This window comes from Heterodontus francisci, chromosome 15, assembly GCF_036365525.1.
Source record: "Heterodontus francisci isolate sHetFra1 chromosome 15, sHetFra1.hap1, whole genome shotgun sequence".
Classification (NCBI taxonomy): Eukaryota; Metazoa; Chordata; class Chondrichthyes; order Heterodontiformes; family Heterodontidae; genus Heterodontus; species Heterodontus francisci.
The window spans coordinates 23,753,045-23,775,335 of NC_090385.1; the positions used below are offsets into that span (position 1 = coordinate 23,753,045).

The following is a 22,291-nucleotide window of genomic DNA, read 5'->3' on the forward strand; positions in this document are numbered from 1 at the left end:
CTACTAAGTATTCCCAAATGCATGATGTCATAACAGATAACCATTCAGAGGCTCTTAGATTAACTTCAGCAATATTAAAAAGGCCCTGGGGAACTTGTTACAATATTATAAGTAAGAAACATGATAGAAAAAATAAGCAGTTAAGTGACATAATTAACTCTCAAATCATTACTTCAAAGCATCACAAAAGATGAGGGACAAGGATAAAGTTGATAAGATGCTATGAATTGCAAAAGGCAAATCTCTTTTACAGGTGTGAACTTTTCCTGATGGCTTAGGGGAAATCATATCTTCATCCTTTTTCTCAGGAAAGATTAAAGATTTCAATTCTTACTACTTTGTTCTGGAGGGGCGATTGTACCCTTATATGGCTGACAGAAACCAGACGAGTGAGCAGTTAAAATCGCTCTGGTGATTTACTCATTCTGGAAATGCTGGAAGCTAACTGTTGTCAATTTTAGCCTGCTTCGCTAAGCAGGCGGCAAGGACTCATGCCCAAGGCTGGCAGGGCTCTTATTTAAAAACAAGAAATGCTGGAAAGACTCAGCAGTTCTGGCTGCATCTGTGGAGAGAGAAGCAGAGTTAACGTTTCAGGTCAGTGACCCTTCATCAGTTCTGATGAAGGGTCACTGACCTGAAACGTTAACTCTGCTTCTCTCTCCACAGATGCTGCCAGACCTGCTGAGTATTTCCAGCATTTCTTGTTTTTAATTTCAGATTTCCAGCATCTGCAGTATTTTGCTTTTATTTTAGGGCTCTTATTTACTTGTGCATGTCAAATCCTGATGCTGTTGTTAGGACCCAACTGCAATTTTAACTGGATGGCCTGAGCAAGAAATCATAGTGGCTTTTCTGACAAGTGAAGATATGATTACCTTTAACAAATATAAATTTAAAGTATGTGCAAGAACAGAGAGACCTGGGGGTGTTGTGGACAAATCTTTGAAGGTGGCAGGACAGGGTTAACAAAGCAGTTAATAAAGCATATGGGATTCTGGGCTTTTTAAATAGAAGCACAGAGTACAAAAGCCAGGAAGTTATACTAAACTGAAATAAAACACCCATCTAGCCCCAGCTGGAGTATTGTGTTCAATTCTGGGCACCACATTGTTGGAAGGACGTGAAGGCTTTGGAGAGGATGCAGAAAAGAGTTATTAGAAAGGTTCCAGATATAAGGGATTACGGTTATGTGGATAGATTGGGGAAGCTGGGGTTATTCTTTTCACAACAGAGAAGGTGAAGAGTAGATTTGGTAGAGGTGTTGAAAATCATGATGTGTTTAGACAGAGAAAATAAAGAGAAACTGTTGTCAATGGCTGAAGGGTCAATAAGTAGAGGGCACAGATTTAAGGTGATTGGCAAAAGAAACAGAAGCAATATGAAGGAAAACATTTTTATGCAATGAATGATTAGGATTTGGAATGCACTGCCTCTTAGAGTGACAGATTCAATAGCAGTTTTCAAAAGGGAATTGGATAAATACTTGAAGAAGAAAAATTACAGGGATATGGAGAAAGAGCAGAGGAGTGGAACTAACTGGATTGCTCTTCAAAGCAGCCACACAGACCCGATAGGCTTAATGGCCTCCGTCTGTGCTGTTCTGTTCTACGATTCTATGAAATTCATGTTGACTGTCATTTATTAATCCCTGTTCTTTCAAGTGCCAAATAATTTTTGTTATGTTGATGGTTGAAAATCAATACTGCTGTGGCTTCAACCCTCAGTATCGCACTTGGCTCCTTCCATGCGAAAGGGAAAGTGCTGTATTTTGGTGATGCCAATGTATCATGCCACCCTATCATTTCTTTATTGAGTTGACAAAAATGGTGAATAAAAAACTAACCTATCTACCCAAAAGGTACATGGCTATAGCAATAAAATAGTTTTTTTTAAATTTTAACTATGAACATCTTGAAAACAAGCCAATATTGACAATTCAAAAGGTGGACAGAATTTAGTAGAATAATCTGTCACTATTCTGTGTGTAATGTATAACTATCCCCAGTTTTTTCCCCCATTCTTTGCACTCTTCAGAACATAGAAGATCAGAACCTGCAGGAAGGCAGCAGGATCAGAGCGTGTAAATCCTATGATCATTTTAAATGGCCATTTGCCGGTTTCTGCCAAACAGCCAGAGTTAAGAGCAGCCCTTTTTGAGGCCATTTAAGGATCAGCATTGGCAAAATCCAGAGGAGCAGGTTTCCTACTACCCTTTCTGGTACAAAATAATTTGTGGTGCTAGGATGCATATCTGCAAACAACTTACAAGTTTTAAATATGAACACTTGATAGTAGTCTTTTTAGTCATGCGCGATGCCAACATCATCACCCTCTATAAAAACAAAGGTGACCGCGGTGACTGCAACAACTACCGTGGAATCTCCCTGCTCAGCATAGTGGGGAAAGTCTTTGCTCGAGTCGCTCTGAGCAGGCTCCAGAAGCTGGCCGAGCGCGTCTACCCTGATGCACAGTGTGGCTTTCGTGCAGAGAGATCGACTATTGACATGCTGTTCTCCCTTCGTCAGATACAGGAGAAATGCCGTGAACAACAGATGCCCCTCTACATTGCTTTCATTGATCTCACCAAAGCCTTTGACCTCGTCAGCAGACGTGGTCTCTTCAGACTACTAGAAAAGATCGGATGTCCACCAAAGCTACTAAGTATCATCACCTCATTCCATGACAATATGAAAGGCACAATTCAACATGGTGGCTCCTCATCAGAGCCCTTTCCTATCCTGAGTGGTGTGAAACAGGGCTGTGTTCTCGCACCCACGCTTTTTGGGATTTTCTTCTCCCTGCTGCTTTCACATGCGTTCAAATCCTCTGAAGAAGGAATTTTCCTCCACACAAGATCAGGGGGCAGGTTGTTCAACCTTGCCCGTCTAAGAGCGAAGTCCAAAGTACGGAAAGTCCTCATCAGAGAACTCCTCTTTGCTGACGATGCTGCTTTAACATCTCACACTGAAGAATGCCTGCAGAGTCTCATCGACAGGTTTGCGTCTGCCTGCAATGAATTTGGCCTAACCATCAGCCTCAAGAAAACGAACATCATGGGGCAGGATGTCAGAAATGCTCCATCCATCAATATTGGCGACCACGCTCTGGAAGTGGTTCAAGAGTTCACCTACCTAGGCTCAACTATCACCAGTAACCTGTCTCTAGATGCAGAAATCAACAAGCGCATGGGTAAGGCTTCCACTGCTATGTCCAGACTGGCCAAGAGAGTGTGGGAAAATGGCGCACTGACACGGAACACAAAAGTCCGAGTGTATCAGGCCTGTGTCCTCAGTACCTTGCTCTACGGCAGCGAGGCCTGGACAACGTATGCCAGCCAAGAGCGACGTCTCAATTCATTCCATCTTCGCTGCCTTCGGAGAATACTTGGCATCAGGTGGCAGGACTATATCTCCAACACAGAAGTCCTTGAAGCGGCCAACACCCCCAGCTTATACACACTACTGAGTCAGCGGCGCTTGAGATGGCTTGGCCATGTGAGCCGCATGGAAGATGGCAGGATCCCCAAAGACACATTGTACAGCGAGCTCGCCACTGGTATCAGACCCACCGGCCGTCCATGTCTCCGTTATAAAGACGTCTGCAAACGCGACATGAAATCGTGTGACATTGATCACAAGTCGTGGGAGTCAGTTGCCAGCATTCGCCAGAGCTGGCGGGCAGCCATAAAGACAGGGCTAAATTGTGGCGAGTCGAAGAGACTTAGTAGTTGGCAGGAAAAAAGACAGAGGCGCAAGGGGAGAGCCAACTGTGCAACAGCCCCAACAAACAAATTTCTCTGCAGCACCTGTGGAAGAGCCTGTCACTCCAGAATTGGCCTTTATAGCCACTCCAGGCGCTGCTTCACAAACCACTGACCACCTCCAGGCGCGTATCCATTGTCTCTCGAGATAAGGAGGCCCAAAGAAAAAAAAATAAAATAAAGGAAAATGCAAACCTGTTCAGATTACACCAAGTCCAAACTGTTCCTATGTCCTCAGTGTTTGTTCTTAATTGTGTTTAATTGGTTGCACATGGTGGGCATTAACTGGGATCACTTGGGCTTCTATAAATAGGTACAGACTGGATCTGGGGTTTGAGTTTAGGAGGTGCATGCCTTTAATGTGCAACTCTGTGAATAAATGCTTATAAAACTGTGTAAAGATTGCCTCCTGTTTCAACTTTCATTAGCAGGCTTTCTAGAGAGTAACTCTCAGGATCATTGTGCCATTGACAGTAGTGTCATCTGCTTCCTCAAAGGATTGCCTCTGATGTCATGAGTCTGCTGTATGTTTCTGGTACATTGACTGACCCTTGTTACTACTTCTCAGCTTAAAATCAAAGGCATAGCCTGAGACAGCAGGAGAGGATTAGTCGTCTGTCACTCCAATCAGCTGAGCAGTAGGGGATTCAGCAGCTATGACATGGTCGAGCCTTTGGAAATGTATTTATTTTCTGAAAGCTGCTACAAAAGTCACCACAATCTCCAATAATGAATACTGCAGTAGCAGACCTGGACAATGCCTGCTGCACACCTCTACATAACATCAGATATGATAGTGTAGTGGGAAGCAGAAATCACACCATGGCAATGTATGAAACTGAAATCAATAAATCTTCTAATTTGTCAGCTAGTACTAGAAAAATAACCATGAAAGCTGCCAGGTTTTTGTAAAGACCCAACTGGTTCACCAGGAAAGAAAGCCTGCCACCCCTACCTATATGTGATTCTAATTCCACACTAAATAGTGAACTCTTAGGGCTGCATTTTATTTTTGGGACGCCGGTCCTGCTGTCGGGGCCAGATCCGGATGCATCCCATGTCGGGTAGTAGCGGCTGGCCGCGTGTGATTCAGCGGCGGCCAGTCAATTAACACTAATGAGGTGGACCCTGCATGCAATTACATTGGTGGGGTCGGGCCTAGAGGTGGGGAGCAAGGCGTCAGCTGATGCCTCAGCAGTTAAAGTGGCCATGATTAGATGGTTGCCAGACCTGCAATGCACTCTGCACTCGCAAGGCCTGGAAGAAGAGGAGGTAGCAGCAATTCTCAGTAAATGACTAAGAGGGACCCCGTGCGGCTCCACGCTTTCCTAATGCCTCCCTCCAGGTGCTCCTTCAGGGTGTTCATGATAAGAGGGACATCTTATTCCCAAGTGATGGGGGGAGGAGACCTGCTACCCAAACCTAGCAGGCACGGTTGCAGATAGCAGAGGTGGGCAGCAGGGAGGCCGGTCTGCCTTGACAGGGAGGAGGAGTATGCACCTCATGCGGCTGAGGGCTCCTCTCAGGGTGCTCTTGGTGCGGGTACCAGCTCCTCGGCCCATCTTCCAGTGTCACCAACTCCTCCCATATCTTGCCTGAAGGCAGTGCTGCTTCTGTGCAGGAGGACCACACCATGCCGGGGTTCTCCAGGCCCAAGGCACCCCAAGGACGACCGCCAAAGTCATCCCTAGCCACAGGGCAACAAAGTTAGCAGGCACTCCGCTTCAGCTGACAGTACAGGGGCAGCATCGCGTAGGAGTACATGTAAGATAATTAAGAAGTGCACATAGAACCACTGGGTCTTCACGGGGGTTTGCTTGATTTTGATCACATTGTCACTCTATGTAACACATGTAAATAAATGTTTGATGCTAGACTTGGACTCCCTCCCTTTTTCCTGCATCATGGAGTTGTCCCTTCGCTGCAACCCAGACTCTATGAAAGACTGGAGTCGATTGGAGATGCTATGAGGGGTCAACTATGGAACCTCACAGACCTGGTTTGCGTGAATGTTCAAAAAGGCATTGCATCATTAAGGAAGGAAGACTGAAAGATGGCTGCATCAAGGAAGGGTTTTGTTGGAAAAGCAAAAAGGGCCATAAAGGATCACATGAAACATGAATGTATAAAGGCATCGCGAGCCTCCCTTGCGTGTCTCTCATATCCAATCTTGTGTTGCCCTTGGGGCCCTTCATCTGGCCAAACAGCCCTTCTTCCCGCTCCACATCATCATTGTCTGAGGAGGCGCGCGCTCGTCACTTTCTTCTTTGGGCACGGCTGCCCGCTTTGCAGGGTTTGGTTGTGCAGTACACAGCAAACCATGACAATATGTGAGTCGCTCACTGGTGCATACTGGAGGACACCACCGGACCAAGACACCAGAATACAATGGCCTGCTCAATGGTTACTCGTGTTGTCATGTGACAGGCATTGAACTTCTCCTCTGCATCTGTGTGTGGGTCCCTCACATGAATCAGCAGCCATGTCCTCATTGGGTGGCCCTTGTCTCTAAGGATCCATCGCTGAAGGTTCGAAGGAGGCCAGAAAGGTTCAGGCACCTGGGACTGCCTCAAAACGTAGGCACCATGGCAACTTCCCAGGAAGCGTGCACGGATCTGCATGATCCTTTTATGGTGGTTGTAGACCAGTTGTATATTGAGGGAGTGGAAGCCTTTCCTGTAGATGAAGGCCACTGGCTGGTGTTCTGGAGCCCTGATGGCCACATGTGTGCAGTCAATGACACCCTGAACCTGGGGGAATCTAGCGATGGCCCCAAAACCAATGGCCCTATCAGCTTGTGAGTTGGGATCCATTCTGAAGCGCACACAATCTCCGGCCCTCCTGGAAAGGGCATTGGTGACCTCTTTGATGCATTGATGTGCCTCAGACTGCAAAATTCCACATATGTCTCCTGTGGATCCCTGGAATGATCCAGTGGTGTAGAAGTTCAACACCACGGTAACCTTCGGGGCCACAGGCATTGCATTCCCAAGTCCCCCAAGGCACAGCTCATTATGTATCATGGCACACAGCCTCCTTGGAGAAGCAGAGTCTTCATGGCATTGACTGTCAGACATCTACAGATAGTTGAACCTCGACCTGTACACTCTCTGTGGAGGGTACCTCCTTCTGCATGGGGCAGCTCTCTCTATCCTCTTTGCCCTTCTTCCACATGTGAAGACAACTGGGGAGCCTCCTGTGGGTTGATAGGCATTTTCAGTGCCATTGCAGTTGCCAGGCGCTCCCTCTCACTCAGGAGCACCTCATTTTCAATGGGGTCGCTGAAGCCTGGGTGAATGAGGCCCATGATCAGTGGTCTCTCCTTGAAAGGCAGTCTTTCCCTCCCAGTGTCACCCTCTTGATGCCCCCATATGACCTTTGACCAGGTGTCACTTGTTTGTCGTCATCCTCGTCTAGGTTCCCCCCTGCAACGCAGCACACCTTCTCCTCACACTTGATACCTTAAGGTCAGCCCTCCCTTTAGCGGCCTTCCAGGACCTTGATGGTTGCCCTTCTGGTAGCCTCCCCTTCCAGCCAGCCATGCTCTGCCTCCTCTATGTCGCCTCCTTAAAGGAGGCCAGATTAAGATGCCCTGTTAGACTCGTGCACCATTAATAAAATTGCATCCGCTGAAAAAATTGCTTTGAAATGGCCTCTCAATTATCTTAACTACCTGCCCTTGTCCTGTCTAACGTGTCCCATCCCAATTTTATGTACCCCATGCCTCCATACCCATCCACATTGCCCCTATAAAATTCAGCCCTTAATGCCTCTGAAGTAGCCTACCAAACTACTCAGTTGTAAGTAATCGCTAAAAAGTTGAACAATAAGAAAAGATCAGGCTGATCTATTGGCAATGACCCCGACATTATATCCGGAAAAAACCTAGGCAATCTCAGATCAGTTGACCCTGCAAAGTCCTCCTCACTAGCAAGTTGGTAGAATTGTCCCACAGATTATAGACTAGTCAATTATCAGTCTAACATAGTAATGCTTACCAGAGCCAAAGAAGTATCCTGGCTTTAGGTCAAACAAGGTCAAGGAAACCTCCTGTGGATCACCACTCAGTTGATGAATCAATACTTCTCAATTTTGAACATCACTAGGAGGAGGCATTGAGGAAAGCAAGAGCCCAGAATATACTCTGGAATGTGGATTTCAATATTCCACCACTGACAGAGTTGATGGGAGTCCTGAAGAAAAAGCTGCCAGACTCGGCCTGCATCGGGTAGTTAGGAAACTAACATGATGGAGTTACTTACTTGATCTCTTCCTCGTCAACCTAACTGCTACATCCATCTATGATAGCATTCGTAGGGGTAAACATTGCAAAGTCTTGTCTCCAAGTGAGGACACCCCACCATTATGTCGTGTGACAATAACAATTGGACAGGCTGCTCAAGGTTTAACCCTAACCTTTTATCCTTCAAACAGAAATGTTATTGAGGTGAATGTGGAAGGTTCTTGGACAGTTCAACAGTTCAGTTACTGACTTGTTCAATTATTCCTTTCTGTGCTTAAGATGTTGTGAATTTATAGTGTTAATTTGTGTCTCCATCGTAAGTTACAAATATGCAGTTAATTTCATTAAAAAGGAATCTCACTGTCATTTTAATCTTTTTTAAAAATCAAGTACATAAAAAGAATCATGAATAACCTTAATAATCTTTTATTTCTGTCTCTCTCTCTCTCTCTATTTTGATTTGTTGGATATTTTCACTGGGAATTCCATAGACGTTTTCCTGATTGGTCCCCGTAACTTTGGAGGAAGACTGGCGGAAACCCTAAATAGAAGGGTAAACGGAGTTACAGCGGCTGATCAGGAGAATCCCCAGGCAAATTCGTGGCATTCGCTCAAATAGTAACATCACTGGGGAAATTGTTTGGAGGAGTTACTAAGCTCGGAAATGAGTAATTTGCTATTTATACCCAGGGTGTACGCTGCATCTACAGGAATAGAAACTGATGCAGACACAAGCCATATAACACCAGGCATTAGTGAACTGTCACTTTTTTGGTATTTATGGGAATTGACACAGTAATGTACGTGTATCAGGCCGTATGCTGTATAAATGAAGTGTCAGCTGTTACTTGTACAAGTGCAGGACTTGAAACATGCAGTACCAGATGTGAGTGGATTGTCAACCTTTGGCTAATGTGCACTTCACACATATAGTAGTCAACACACACTAGTGATTTGGAACTTTGGTCCAAAGTGTACTGTGAATTGACTTTGGAAGATTCAATGCATAACTGACCAAGTAAGCTGTAGCAATTAGCCAAAGTAACAATACTGTCATGAAACTTAAGGGTTTAACTCTTCACTTTTTCTAGGACCTATACCTAATATGATTGTCCCTCTCATGTGACTATCACTTTCCTGGACTTTCCCTATCTTAAGATGGTGGCTTGGAGGTAATGTCACTGGGCTAGTAATCCAGAGGCCCAGGCTAATTTCCTAATGACATGGGTTCACATCCCACCATGACAGCTAGTAGAATTTAAATTTAATTAATACATTCAATTAATTAATTAAAAAATCTGGAATTGCTAGCTAGTCAGTAATGGTGCCATGAAACAATCATCAATTGCTGTAAAAACCCACCTGGTTCACTAATGTCCTTTAGGGAAGGAAATCAGCCATCCTTACCTGATCTGGCCTACAAGTGATTCCAGACCCACAGCAATGTGGTTGACTCTTAACTGCCCTCTGAAATGACCTAACAAGCCACTCAGTTGTCAAGGGCAATTAGGGATGGGCAACAAATGCTGGCCTTGCCAGTGATGCCTACATCCCATGAAAGAATAAAAAAATGGAACAGGAAGAATGAAAGGCCTAGAAACAATTCCTCTCTCATAAAGTGCTTGAGGAATATAAGATCAACAACGAGCTGGAGGTGATGACTAGATATTAAAACATGCAGCATGTTGATATGTAAGAAACAGCTTAGGTTCCAGGATGTTTTGATTTACATTGGGAAATCTAGGTGAAAGGGAAGTCTATGGTGCAAAACAACAAGGTTGAAAACAATAGGAAAGAAGACAAAGTAAATTGGAAGATACTGTTTAGGTGACAATGTAAGTACCCTAATACCTGGTCCACAGTCAGCAACAGATTGGCAACAAGCATTCAACAAGTATTTGAATATTAGATGGCAAGATGGTGGAGCAGGTTGGCAAGCTAATTTACCACACCAAAGCAATGATTGGACATGGGTTCATATGCCTGATGCCTCATCCTGCAAGTTTTCACTTGATACAATGTCTGAATGAGGTCCATTAAGTAGAGACAAATTTGTTTGGGCACTTCTTCCACAAGGTAACTTGAAAAGCAACGTTAAATGTTAACATCTATGACCTCTGGTGATACAGAGTGAAAATAAGTTATTTCTCCAGAGAAGGATCTTATTGAGCAATATATCTACACAGAGTGAAATTAAACAGGCAAGTGAAATCATTAAACCAGTGCCAGCTCCTAGCAACTTATTGCCGATAGGTATTGGCAGAGGACCAAAAGGAATTCATCCATTGGATAAGAAATGTTTTGTATTGTCAAGGAAACCTAAAGAAGAAAAATAATTTTGCTCCATTGTTTTTTTCATTGAATATTGTGTTCATCAAGTTAGGGAATGTTATCACTGAGATAAAAAAGTAACATTGTTTAACAAACCAAGGTCAGCATCAAGAATTCTTAAACCACAAGTTTAGATACAAATTAAAACTTCCTCTACTATGCCTAACCATCACAGAAGACTATTCCATATAATACTTTCTCAAACCAATTATTCATTGACCCCCTGAATGAGCTGTCCAATTAGTGCCATTTCGTACCATGTTAGGAGAGTGTCATCCTGTGGACACAATCCACAAGGGCTGTGTATGAAACTGCTCGTAGTCATTCCACAAGGCTTTTTACAGCCAGCAGTCATAATTAACCTTTGACTCCCTCAGTCTGGACTGAATTATGAACGCAGAGCCTTGAGGTGGAAATAAAGGAATATTAATCCACCATCACTCCCAATATTCTGTCCTATTCTAAAATTTGAAAGTCTTCCCTTTATCTAAGGTCTCACAGGCCACATGCCTCCCTGTGTTGATAGTCATTAAGCTGAAGCTCTGTGCTGTCATGATGTCTCATTACTGAGGTTGACATCCTTCCATCTACAAAAGATGATGGACATGCAGCAAACAATCTATTTAGGTGGAGTGTCTTCTCTAGGTGCACCTTTGCTATTGGCTGTGAAGGCCAATCCTTGAGAGGCAGGTTCTGTCACAAGTGCCATATGTGAAGCTGCCAAGTGACACTCTGAGTTGTTGTTTTTGAGGTTGGCACCTGTTGCCAAGCTACTGTAGCAACTGGTCATCGTGGTAGTGCACACCAGTCCACATGATGTGTCGCCATTTCCCTCCTTTGCCAGCTAGTGACTCCCATGTGTGATAGTCGACATTTAAGGCCTTCATTCATGCTTGAAAGCATCCTTGAAGCAGAGCTTTGGGCGCCTCACTGGTCATCTGGCAAAGGCTACCTCACCATACAGAAGGTCATTGAGTATGCAACTGTCTTCCATCCTGCGCACATGTTCGATCCACCAAAGCCACCTCTGTTTGATTAGTGCCAACAGACTTGGGAGCTCTGCCATTGAGAGGACTGCACATTTGTGATTTTGTCCTGCCAGGATATACCCATAATGTGCCGCAGAGAGCAAAGATGGAAATTATTGAGCTTGTTTTCCTGGTAGCTAGAGGTCAGCCATATTTCACAGCCATACAGCAAGGTGCTGAGAACCCAGGCCTTATGAACCATCAGCTTGGTCCTAAGGGTCAGCTTGGTTTTATCCCATGTGCATTTAGCAAGTCAGCCAAAGGTGGTAGCTGCTTTCCCTATGCTTGTATTGAGTTCTGCATCGAGAGACCAATTGTCTGTCACCGTGGACCCAAGGTAGCAGAATTTGCTAACCACTTCCAGTGGGCTGTTATTTATTGTGATCAGGGGCGGAGATGCAACACCTTGTCCCATTATTTGTCACTGCAATGCTACTAATCACCATGCTGCCATACTGTATACCATCACATCAATGCACCATGCCACAGCTCTGTCTTCAAAGCATGCACTTCACCCAAAGTTTTCACATAGAATCAAATTGGCCCACAATCTGTTTCTAAAGTTTCAACTCATAGTGATTCCTTCAGCAACATCAAGCCACCTGTTGTGACTTACAGGCCAGAATTGTACCTTTGACATATGGACGACATCAGAGGCAGGGTGGGGGAACAAAAAATGGCATGTGATGACTTTGACTCGAGCCTCTGCATCAGCACGCCTGAATATGTGCAGTGGATGACAAACAAGATGGGAACTATGCTCAACATGTGATAAAGGCCAATTAAGGAACCTGGAATTCCAATTGACTTGCATTTTACGAGCCCTGCAGCATTTCAAGGGGTGCACACGAGGTCAGAGCCTTGGCAGCTTTAAATGAGCAGCAATGGGGTGGCAGATGCTGGGTCCTGAAGGACTCGGGCTAGTGAAATTGAGGCTTCAAATTGAATGAGAGTGAAAGGAGAAGAGCAGAAATCGTTGATTCACATGTCCACTTGAGCAAGTGGTCCTGCTGGCAGGGCCATCTCGTAAGAGATTTCTAAGAGGGGGTGGAGATTGTGTGTCCTCTCAGCACCCACTCGAAAGGTGCCCCCATTATTTATTAAGCACGCAGGTGGCATCGTCCATTATGGAGGAGGCTCCTAAAATGAGGAGGAGATCCAAAGAAGGAGGGAAAGGCTAAAGACAACAGCAATCTGCTGGCCCCCTACATGTGCAGCCTTGTGATGGGGAAGGGGTAGAAGGCCACAGAGTGGACCAGATGCAAAGACCTGTGAGGAGATGAGGCTACCCAGTTTCCCTGAATTTCTCCGCTTCGGGCTCATTCCAGGGTGCGGCATCTCCCAATGAGCCGCACATCATTGCATCAAGGTTGTGACCAATACCCTCTTCAGGAGGGTCAACCAGTACATCAAGTTTACAACTGATGTGGACAGTCAGGCTGAGAGAGCCAGAGGCTTCGGCACTAGGGTTGGATTCCCCCTGGTGCAAGGAATCATTGACTGTACGCATGTGGTTAACAGGGCTCCTGCAGGCCAGCCAGGGCCTTCATCAATGAGAAGGGATTTCCAACCCATACTGTAGCCACTGCCAGTGAGTATTGCAGGTGTGTGCTCGTTAAGCTGGGAGCAGTCACAACGCTTACATTCTCCGGCAGGTGCCACAACTTTTCACCACCACCACCACCTCCCCACCCCTCGCCCCCACGCGCCTGCAAGGATGAACACTCAATGACAGGGGTTACCCGCTGAAGAGATGGCTGCTGAAACCAGTGAGGAACCCACAGACTGAGGCAGAGAAATGCTACAACGTGAGCCACGCAACGACCAGAACAACCAATGAACAACCAATGAACCAATGTTCGAGATGAGATTTAGGTGCCTGGACTGCTGAGGTGGTGCCCTTCAGTATCCACCAGCAAAGGTCTCGCGTACTGTGGTTTTCTGCTGCGCCTTGCACAACCTGGGTCTGCAGACTGGGGAGACCCTGGCTGCTGAAGACATGATGAAGCACGAGGCATCCTCAGATGAGGAGGGTGAGGAGGGTGCTAAAGAGGAGCCGCAGCAAGCTGACTGGCCTGCGGGACCACTTAGAGGCGCTCAACACTTAGGTGCCAAAAAGACTCGGGCAGCTCTTATACTCAGGCGTTTCTCCTGAACTGTGGCACGTCAGCCACCTGGTCCACCAAAGATCCACATTCCAGGCTCACTGCAACCACTCACGTTAGCTGTAAGCCCAGAACCACTCGTCCATCAGTGCATAGCACTTCACCAATGGTCCATCTGGTCAGCACGCACACCATGGTCAACCCCAACCTGCCCCTGAGTTGTCACCTTCCATACATGCATACCGTCGTGGCCACTATCACTGCATTGAGACAGCCATAAGCAAAAAGTGTCATTTAAGAAAGGCTTACTACACCATACCATTCAACATGCCACAAAAATTGAACTCACACCCGTGAAGCCTGAGTGCAGTTACAGTGCTCTTTTAAATCTTTGCATAACACTGGCCCCAGAGGCTGCAGCAAGTTTGCAGAGTGGGTGGTCTGTGTAGTCCGTGCATAGAAATGATACACAAGAACACGCGACACTCCAGACAAAAGCACACAGAGCTGGCTGCAGCTCAGCCACATGTCTATAACTTGGAATGTGCGACCATCCCTCATGCTTGCCTGTTGCTCCGCCCTATGCCCGTCACCTGAGGGACTCACCCTCTTCAGTAGGTGCTCCGGTTTCACTGTCTGCGATGGATCAGCCTCCCTGGTCACCAGCCAGCTGCAGCACCTCTGCCTCCATTGGCATCACGATGGCCATCAGGGAGATGCTGCCACTGGTCCGTGCCCTTTCTCTAGCATTCTGGGCCCTTTTCTCCTGTAGCGACACATGAAAATCATTTCTATGCTATGTGTTAGTCTGACTGCACCCATGTGCGGGTCAGCTGTGCCAGGCATGCGCTCCCTGACAGAGTTGCAGCCATTGCCTTGATGGGGGGACTTCCACGTCCCAACATCCGCACCCACAGACCCATCCATTTGCTTCCTACCCAAGGGAGACTGAGGTTTGTCACTCACCCTGACAAAGCGGAGAAGGTCGTTGACTCACTTGTGGCACTGGGTACAGGTTTTCCAGATGACCCCTCACCTGGTTCCTCCTTCTGCTACCTCCGGCCAGGTCTGCCTGGTTCACTGGGGATCTCTCCTCCTTCGGTCTCGAGGGAAGAGGACCTCTCGCCTTGCCCCAGCAGCCTGGAGGAGAACATGCAGGAAGTTGTCGCTGAACCTTGGGGCCACCCAGGTTCTTGCCTCTGCCATGACCACAGGCTTCAGGGTCTTCCATTGGGATGCTGTGGGTTCAGTGGGGAGCCCGTATGTTGACTGGCAAATGAAGAATTGGATTGAGTGGGCTGGAGGGTGGTCCCAGCAAGCTGGGGTGCTGGTATTCCAATGAAGGGGAGGTCTGAGTAGGCTGGAGGGTGGTTTGCACTGCTGATTGGAGCTCAAAGGCCTTTAATTATTAAGCACAGAACTGAACAGTGATGATATGTCAAGTCTGAGAGCCATAGCGGGTGCTGACAGCCCTTAAGTAGGTCACCAGCACCTTTTTCCAAGTTACAGACTGCCCCCGCCAACCCTCCCAACCCCGTGTGCTTATTCATTGGCTGGCCGGCACGCAATCGTGGTGGGAGTGGAGGTCGGAGTGGGAGGGGCTTTGCTACCGCTTCCCGTTCCAGTCCGGTCATGTTAAATTCCGGCCACAATCTCAAAATTCTTTATAAAAATTTAGAAACAAACATTAAAATTCCTTTCGTACATATTTACACTGGAAGGCAGGCAACAATTATAAACATACGTTGGGGGCCAACAGGGAGATTTTGAAGAGCAATTTTTAGGAAAGGCAGCTTTAGGAGTTTCGAAAAACTCCCCCAGTGGAATCCCAGTATCCTTTTTCATAAGTATATCTGACTGCCTCTACATGTTGCTCAGATGACAATAAGGAAGTTGTCGCTTCTCAAATTGATTCAGCTGTCGAATCATTTCCTCTCCCGCTGAACATCCCCTAATCTTTTCCAATTCCTTGTCTCCATTGGAGCTGCCAACTATATCACTTATGGTTCACACTTCAACACATTTTAAGTGTCAGCAAATATGGCAGGGTCAGAGTCTGCTTTGGCAAACGCTCGTAAACTTAACAAGGAAATTAAAGTCTAGTGTAGATGATTGATTGAAGTTCTGCTTAACTAGCTTATTTACAGCAATAACTATTTCAACCCACAGTGTCAGCCTGGTGATAACTCCAGTAGTTTGCTGATCGCATTTGGACAGAACATTTCACCTAAGCATTGGTACCAGCAACCTACACCAGGAGCCTGCTGGAATTACTTTGGTAATCATTACTTAGCAACAATATCAAGAAGTGCAGCTAAAGGATTTTGGATAGAAATTCTGAAGAATGTTCAGGGGAATATAAATTTAAACAGGAACAATACATAAGGCTATGTAAATCAAACTCTCAGTTAAAATTTAAAGTTACTGATTGAATATTATCTCATAAAATGTACAGATAGCCCCTTCATTATCACCTCCAAAAGAAAAGTCATTGGTTGTTTAACCTTTGAGCACTGTTTGTTGTCTTTTTTGTTGACTACTTCTGCTGGGTCTTGTGATGTATGAGAGCATGGCTCAATCGTCTTTCAGTTTTCAAGAAGCTAGAGAATGGAGAGTTTTGAATGCTGAATATATTCTTTAAATTTGTGGAAATGTGCAGAATGCATTTCTTTACAGTGTTCTTTGAAACAAATTATATAATTATGGAAACGGATAGTGGAATATAGCTTGGCACTGCCAACTCCCTGGGGTGCATTACTGATCTAAGCCACACTGGAGTGGGGTAGTTATAATTACACAGGCCTCTCTCATGTATCTCTGATCATAGAAGGCTATGGGCAGTGGCTTGGGAGAAGGTTACAATGTCTGCCCCATCACCTGGATTAGTAGTGTAACTCAGAGAATCCATGGAAAGGGAAGGGGGAGAAGATACTTTACAAAATAAAAGTGAACAAGGTGCTGTCCTCAGAAAAGATGAACTAAAGTTGCATGTTGTAAATAGTGTTGACAAACTTATGAAAACCCAGTTGATCCTAATCATTGTGGAACATTCTGGCAAGCCCCCTATCCTTGCTGTGTTGCAGATAGATTTCTGACTGGCTTAGGTTGTATATTGTTCCAGATTCACATGTTATCCAAAAGGGCAATCATTATCTAAAATCTATAGCATTATCAGTATTTTATTTTATAATATAAGTTTATATAACTCAGGAGATTAAATATCATTGAAGGGGAGGTGAAAAAACGATTTTCTGTTATTTTAGTACAGTTGTATAGTAATGTATATCAGAAAACTTTTTTTGCCTTCCTTATTTGCATGCGTTACTGGAAGAGGCACTCTGTTGCAAGTCGGAGGTCAGCAAATAAGATTTTGCAAAGTGCTTCAGTCTCAGAGAAATCTCTCAGAAAGCATCAAATAATAACTTCCTATTGTAGTTTCACTGGCTGTAAAGGAGTTGGAGGATTTACTAAGGGAAGCTATAATGCGGGCTGATTTTCTCATCAGGAAATGCAAAGGAAACTGTTAATGATGCCTTTCTCTTCCTGCTGAAGCTGACATGATGCCCTGTACATTGGATCAATCTCTAATACATGCTTACAAAAAAAAATCTAAATGTAATCCTGGCGGAGGCAAAGAATTCCAATGCATTTCCCATTTACTTACACATATTCCTAAACGCACCCCCAGAAATTGGCAGGTGGCTCTTTACAAAGTACAAATTGGGGGTCTGATGGTCAAATGAGAACCCTGACATAATTTTAACTGGCTGAGTCAGAAGTCCCACCTAGTGGTAGACCCGCGAAGTAACACCTTGCAGGATTAGCTTTACAAACTGACTGACATGATTGGAAGTTATATTTAAAGGGGCACTCAGCTGCAGGCACTCAGGTCATAAGGATGTGTGCGTGTGATAGTGGTTTTCCTGGTATCTATGCTTCTTTCTGATTTTTTTTTTACTTTACTCATTTCGATTAAGCACTCAGTTTATCATAGTTATCATTTTTGCTCTTTTACTTAGGATGGAGGAACAGCTAGAGGAAGAGGAACAGCAACAGCAGCAGCAGCAGCAGCATTCAACCAGAGTGAGCAGCAGGTGGGTCTACAGGTAAGAGGAATTGTTCATGGAAGGCCTTGCCCAGCCCACTGGATCTCTAGGCCATGATTTTCTTCAATATGATTGAGGGGGCACTGCAGCAGGAGGCTCTGTTTTACCAGGCAGGCTGTTATTGATCTGTACAACATTCTGCAACAGGATTTGACACCATCACCCTAACATTTTTCACTTCAGGTTCCTTCCAGCTGTTACAAGCAACATCATCCAGCCTGCAATGCACTGCTGCATCAGGCAGGTTGACAATGTTCTCTTTTCAAGGCCAATCATTATATCACTTTTCCATGGGCGAGAGAGGTCTTGCATTTGTAACAGTGGCTGACTTCCCTCATGTTCAGGACATTTTAGACTGCACTCATACAACCATCAAGGTACTGCAAGACCAGCTTAGTTAGCTGCAAACCCCTCTGCTTCACTCTCTAATCCAGCCGGGGTACCCGTCTGATACTGATGCATGGGAGTGGTGCGGAACATGATGGTGCCACTGAGAAGAATTTTCCTCCTCTAAGGTGTCTTCGTCTGTTGGCTCTGGTTCTTGAGAAGGACCCACAGGAAAACGAAGATAGACAATTTCGTATGGCACAATTAGGCTGGATGATAGTGGTTGTCAGGCATCACAATGTCATGTGATGTTGTCAAGCTGCCTGATGGTACAGTTTTCTGAGGTTCATGAAGAATACAAGTAATAGTCAGAGACCCAGTCCAGCTAACATCTGGCACAGTTGGAGTGGCGCAGTGGTTAGCACCGCAGCCTCACAGCTCCAGTGACCTGGGTTCGGTTCTGGGTACTACCTGAGCGGAGTTTGCAAGTTCTCCCTGTGACTGCGTGGGTTGCTGCCGGGTGCTCCGGTTTCCTGCCACAGCCAAAGACTTGCAGGTTGATAGGTAAATTGGCCATTGTAAATTGCCCCTAGTGTAGGTAGGTGGTAGGAGAATTGAGGGGATGTGGTCGGGAATATGGGATTAATGTAGGATTAGTATAAATGGGTGGTTGATGGTCGGCACAGACTTGGTGAGCCAAAGGGCCTGTTTCAGTGCTGTATCTCTCTATGACTCTAATGTCTCCTGTCCAATGCAACGTATGAGTGGTCACTGATTTCCAGTAATTGCGCATTACATAACAACAAACTTTGAGCTCAGTGTTAAAACACAGAGGACAATTCATCACTCTTGATTATTCTCATTGTGAAGGATTTTGGTGGGTGGAGGGTAGAAATATTGGATATTGAAGGAAGAAATAATGCACTGTTTAGCTCGAAGGAGTAGATATTAATGGTTCAGAGAATTTTTGAAGTTTAATTGGAAATGGATTGTGAAGATGGCACACCGGGTGTAATTTTACCAGCCCCATGGAGTCAGCATTGGTGGCGGGAATCTTTGACCATGGAGCATCAGGTCACCGACCCGACATGTTCCCACCTCCGGCTGATCATGTTTGAGGTGGGTGAGCAATGGAACTGGCTATCTGCCCAGCAGCAGCGGGCAACCAATTTGTGCCAATTCCCTGACCAATTGAAGCCAGATTGGGGAGGCCGCCTGGATCTTACCAGCGGCGCGGACGTGTCCGCACTGTGGGTGAAGCCTGGCAGGTCTCTGGAAGAGGCCTCCTGGTGGCAGGCCGGTGGGGGGGGGTGGGGGCAGTAAATTCTCCTGTGGAGGGGGTTCCCCTTCACAATGTTGGCCTGGCAGCTGTGGCCACAAATCATTTTCATTAATTTGCAATTCCCTGGACAGCGCCTCCATCTTCAGGTGCCCTTATGTTTCCCTGCCTGCTGCAGCAGTGCCCAAATCTCCTGGTGGGTCTGCTGGCAGGACAACGCTGTGTGCCCTCCCATTGGTCCAGCCAGGTGCACACCCCGTCCCCTATTCCCAAAGGTGGTCTCTTAATTGGCCACCTCCACTAAGATTGCGCAGGCTAGTGGCCAGGCATCACCAGTGGGGTTGGGACCCTCTTTTGGTCCTGACTTCTGAAAATCTTTAAAGGCAGTAAGATTCTACACACTGTGTCAGAACATCAACACAAAAGCAAAACAGGGTAGTAGGAAACTACTAGATAGGTTCAGCTCCCTTGCTCTATTTGCAGTACTCCTTATATCAGCTGCATTGGCATTGAAAGGGACTGAGAAGTTAGGATTCCTCCCAGAGGGGTAGAAATGAAATTAGAAGCAGTTATCAATGACCTGCTCTATCTCAAATCCTGGAGTCCAAGTCACAAGTGGAGGCTTGGTAGTAGTGGTCTCCTCGGTTAAGTTTAAATTATAGACTCATAGAATGATACTACACAGAAGAAGGCCATTCAGCCCAGTGTGTCTGTGCTGGATCTCCTGTACCTGGTTCAATTACAAGAATATGATCAAAATAATTATACAATAATATTCGCTTAAAAGGTCTCATTCTGAAGAGGGAGAAGGAAGAAACTGATAAGAAATCATGGTTGGGAAATTCCTCGGTTGTTCTTGCTCCACTGGTGTAGCTTTGCCATAAGTATGATGGAAAGCCCACTTACATGCAAAGTCTCTACCCTTTACAAATTATTGTAACTGCCATGGTTAAAATGTCCTGTACTTCCATCACCTGTCTTTGCCAACCTCCATTGGGTGCCCATGCCCCTCTGCATCAACTTACAATCCTCATCCTTGTTTTTAAATCCCTCCATGATTTTGCCTTCATCCTATTTTAGTAAGCCCTCTAGATATATATGCCACACACATCCTCTGCTTTACTGACACCGTTGTTACTTCTTTTCCATTTCCTCTTTGTCACATTTCTGGCTGCTCTTACAGCTATATGCTTCTGCTTTCTGGAACTGTCTCCCTAGATCCCTCCATTTTGCCATTTCCGTCCCTGCTTTCAAAGATTTCCCAACCATGTCTCTTGGACTATGTCTTCAGCCCCCCCAACCTTCTCTGTAATCCCTTTTCCTTCCTTGTGTCCATTGTTTGTTCTAATTCCTGTAAGACGTCTGTATGTATAGAAGTGTAAGTTGATGTTCTTATGGGAGACTCGTGACTTGTTTGCTGGTACCACAGTGCAATTTTGCTAAGTGCCCAAATTTTTCTCTGCTTCCAGCAATCTGTAGTTTTGTAAGATATCTGTTCTGTTGCAGCTATCTCTGGCTCTGTTATAGCATAATATAAATGAAAGTTCCTTCTTTCAATTGTATTTATTAAGTTACATCATCAGTATTGTGTTACTGCCATCTTATGGTGACATCTGGATTTACATATTAATTTTTTCAAGGGGAGATGGATCTGGATGTGTGCGGGGAGTTAAATCCCCTAAAAGCAATGTTGGATCGGCATCCCGACATTATCTCGCCCACTTCCAGGTTTCACCCAAGCAGGTTCGGGAATGCCCATGCAGCTAAATATTCCAATAGCTAAGTAAGTACTGTTTTAACCAAGCAATTTGGCTTTAACAGCCAGCGTATCTATTTCCTGAGCTGTCAACAACTTATCAGGGTCAAACAGGTGAGTGTACAGTGCGGAGTGCTTCTTCAGTGAAACTGACAGCCTTGGGAAAGTCTTTGATCAGTGGAACTGAAGAGCTCCAGCCATGGCCAGGTGAGAGGCTGCTGATCACAGCACACTTTCTCAGAATGTTTCCAGTGCTTGACAGGTGATTACCAACTTCTGAGGAATCACTTCACCTGTCTTGCGCTTCACTCACCTTCAGCTGCCCTTCCTTGCTGCCAGACTTCTTCAAGGTATGGGAACAGCTTATGCAGCTCTACTTTGATGAGGGACAAGAGGAGCAGCAACACCAACACTAGCATCAGCAGCAACTGTCTTCTCCTCAGCCGCATGCCACTTCACAGTCAGAGGTTATGGATCCAGCTGGAAGGAGGTGAGACACCCAACACAGGATCTACAGGCAGAGGATTAGCTCTCGTGACATGTCTGAACACGTGCATTAGAGGGCTCAGGCTTTCACTGCAGGTTGTTGCTGACATTTGCAGCCTCCTGGAACAAGACCTCCTTCTTAGTAGACCAGGTGGGCATGCATTGACAATGACTGACAAGGTGCCTGTCATTGGAGGGCCCCTCCTGCCCCCCATCCTTGGTCTTTACCTCTCCTCAAGGTTGTGCGCTCTCTTCTCCTGCAAGGAAGAGCATTATGAGTGTTTAAAGTGGCTTGTGTGGATAGGGAGGAAAGGCAACATTTTTGGAGGATGACTGTAAGGCATGGGTGCAAGAGGGCAGTAGGATGAGGCTGAGTGTGAGTGTTGGCTCTTCAGATGAGGTTGAGGTTGTGAGGTGCCTGCAGAGCGAGGGATGAGAGGAGCTGCAAGGTGTGTTGTTCTGAGGAGCACTGTGCAGGAGAATGCTGGGAAAGTCAGAGTGTGGAGTTTGGCACCTGAAAGTGTTATGCCATTCACCTTTCCTGCCCTCCTGTGGTCCTGGATTCTCTTGGTGCACCGTCTCCAGATTAGAGAGACCACACTTCTGTTGCTGACTTCCTCGGCCACTTCCATCCATGCCTGTTTCATTGGATGGGCTGCCCTCTTCCTCCCATCCTTAGCAAACATCACATCACTGCAGTCTCCCAGATCTGGCAACAGGACCTCCAGGTAAGAGTGAGAGAGCCGGGGAGAAGTCTTCCCAGGTTTCTTCTCCATTCCTGTGGTTTCTGCAGCCTCAGTTCAAGAGAAACAGCAAAGCCCACTGGAGATTCCAACCAGTTCCTGACTGACTAATGATCCCACTATTATG

General features: G+C 45.8%; 1 long non-coding RNA gene across 1 annotated transcript in view; it reads left to right on the forward strand.

The window, feature by feature from the left end:
- The first annotated feature begins 15,658 nt into the window (after positions 1 to 15,658).
- The window catches only part of LOC137377538 (uncharacterized), an 81,671-nt gene continuing 75,038 nt past the window's right edge, over positions 15,659 to 22,291 (forward strand). Inside the window, exons 1-2 of the long non-coding RNA XR_010976435.1 lie at positions 15,659 to 15,745; positions 17,487 to 17,573. This is a non-coding gene — a long non-coding RNA (uncharacterized lncRNA). The remainder of the gene's footprint in view (positions 15,746 to 17,486; positions 17,574 to 22,291) is intronic.